Source organism: Limulus polyphemus, unplaced genomic scaffold (assembly GCF_000517525.1).
Source record: "Limulus polyphemus unplaced genomic scaffold, Limulus_polyphemus-2.1.2 Scaffold9537, whole genome shotgun sequence".
In the NCBI taxonomy this organism is placed as follows: Eukaryota; Metazoa; Arthropoda; class Merostomata; order Xiphosura; family Limulidae; genus Limulus; species Limulus polyphemus.
This window is the reverse complement of record NW_013675147.1, coordinates 21226-23594: the sequence shown is the minus strand read 5'-3', so window position 1 is coordinate 23594 and position 2369 is coordinate 21226. Positions and strand designations below refer to the sequence as shown.

At 34.1% G+C, this 2369-nt stretch overlaps 1 protein-coding gene across 2 annotated transcripts in view; it reads left to right on the top strand.

Moving 5' to 3' along the window:
- Positions 1-767: 767 nt before the first annotated feature.
- Positions 768-2369, top strand: part of LOC106475971 (probable inactive 1-aminocyclopropane-1-carboxylate synthase-like protein 2) — a 20164-nt gene continuing 18562 nt past the window's right edge. For both annotated transcript variants that reach the window (XM_022379963.1, XM_013936647.2), the window contains exon 1: positions 768-1113. The gene's annotated coding sequence lies outside the window, so the exon portion shown is untranslated. The remainder of the gene's footprint in view (positions 1114-2369) is intronic.

The window sequence follows — 2369 nt, the reverse complement described above, 5'->3', positions numbered from 1 at the left end:
ACTGCAGCTGAGTTTAATGTTCTTGGAGAATGGTATAAGGATAAGTTTAGCCAGTTCCATGCTACTTCCATACACTGCAGCCAAGTTTAATGTAGTGAGTTCTTTGAGAATGGTATAAATATCGGTTTAGCCAGTTCCATGCTGCTTCCATGGCATAAACATTTAACATTCCATTCCTAGTCTCCATTCTTATAACTTTGTTCCTGTACTGCTCTATCATATCATTATTTTTGCTGTATGGTGATTCTTGCTAATTAATGAGGTGCAAGTTCATGCACATAAACTAATACGAACCTCAACCACTCCACACATTCTTGCGAACACTGTTCCACATGTGCTCAAGGGGTTAGGCCTTGCATTACATCCAAGGAAGCTGTATTCCTTGGCCGAATGTATGTTTTGCAAACAACCATTCAACTTCTGCTCTGTTTCACAGTAACGTGTGGCAACTGTTATTTCTAGTCGGCATAAGCACAGTTGGAGTCACTAGGAAACCTTTTACGCTGTCTGGTACCCGGTTTAGGTGTCATAATGTGTCTATGGTTGGTTCTATACAGTTTTCCAGTGAAAAATAAAATATTATCAGCCTTATTGTGATGTTGTGTCATACAAACTACCAATCTATGTATCGTTTTATATACCATATGAATACTATCTGATAAATGACTCTTATAAATAATGTTTTGGCTGAGGCTGTTGGTATGCTGTGTGTCAAGCCGACCAGATGAGTTCTGATCTAAAGCAAATGGCCTCATTGGCAGGGGTGTGTGGTTAAAATTCTAGTACATTCTTCTTACTGAGGAACCGTACAGGGACAGTGAAGAAGGATTTGTTAATTTATGTTTCCTTGTAATGTTATACCACACAAACTACTGATCTATAGATCTTGATTTAACAACATAGGGATTATGTACCATATGAATTGAATATTCTAAGTGTCTTCAGAAAAGTTACTTCAACAAAGTTAGACCAGTTTTTAACTACCTAACTAGAATGAGTTTCTATAATATTTAAACTTATTAAATGTTAATTTGTTTTCCTTTTAGCTCTACTTTTATCCTGGAATAACTGGTTGCTTCAATATATTGGGTCACTGTTTGGCCGACTCGGGAGGTAAGTTTTACCAAGGATTTTGTTTTTAGTACAGGATCTACTTTAACTCCATAAGCAGAGAATTGTTCCAGTGAACTGACCCTGTTTTTATGAAGCTTTACATATTAATGTGCCCCCCAGTGGCACAGCGGTATGTCTGCGGACTTATAACACTAGAATCCGGGTTTTGATATCCGTGGTGGGCAGAGCACAGATAGCCCATTGTGTAGCTTTGTGCTTAATTACAAACAAACATTAATGACTGCTATAATTCGGAAGTTAATTCCTCTATATTTGCGAAATTTGGTAAGCTTTTCAACGTTACAGATTTGTTGTACACAACAGATCAGATTTCTCAAAAAAAGTATTTTCTAATAACGTTTTTTTTTGGTTAAACTTTATATTTTATTCCTTCTATCTTAACTACAGCAAAATCTTCCATGCGCAGTGAAATAAAAAGTTGAAAAATATAAAATAAAATTAACAATACTTTTCTGTTTCCTTCTTTGTAGATTTTCAGCTTCATTATATTCATAACTTCAACTATTTTCACATCTAATTTTATGGTTTAATTTGCCTGTACTTTGGACTGTGTCAAAAGAAACATGAACAACGTGCATGGTCTGTATGATTTTTGCACTTGTTGATATGTCTTACTTTTTGTTTCTCTAAGTTATTTATTCAAATGAAAATTTATGTGGCTTTCAAATGTGCATTTTAGAATGTATATCGGGCACTAGAATAGAATGTCCCGAAACTACTTTAATTTAACGGGCCTTCTAACTGATCTATAGATGGTTAAAAAAATTCTGTCAGGTGTTTTTGGGAAGAACAATAATGAATCTAAGGCCAACTTTTATGTATGTGTGCCAAAAATAAGTAACTTTAATAAACATTTTGTAAAGGACAAAATGTTCTATCAGGTAAGGATACGTGGTTAAATAACTACCAAGAAAGCTTGGAAAGATGGGAGGGGCTTTTCTGGTGAGTTTAAAAAATCATGAGGGTAAGAATTAAAAAATTTTACATTCCAGCTTTTAATTATGTGTAGGAGAAGAATTTAGGCCACATTCATTAGCAAATTGACTTATAAACTATCTACATTTTAGGCCACATTCATTAGCAATTTGACTAGTAAACTATCTACATTTTAGGCCACATTCATTAGCAATTTGACTTATAAACTATCTACATTCATTAGCAAATTGACTTATAAACTATCTACATTTTGGGCCACATTCATTAGCAAATTGACTTATAAACTATCTACATTTTAG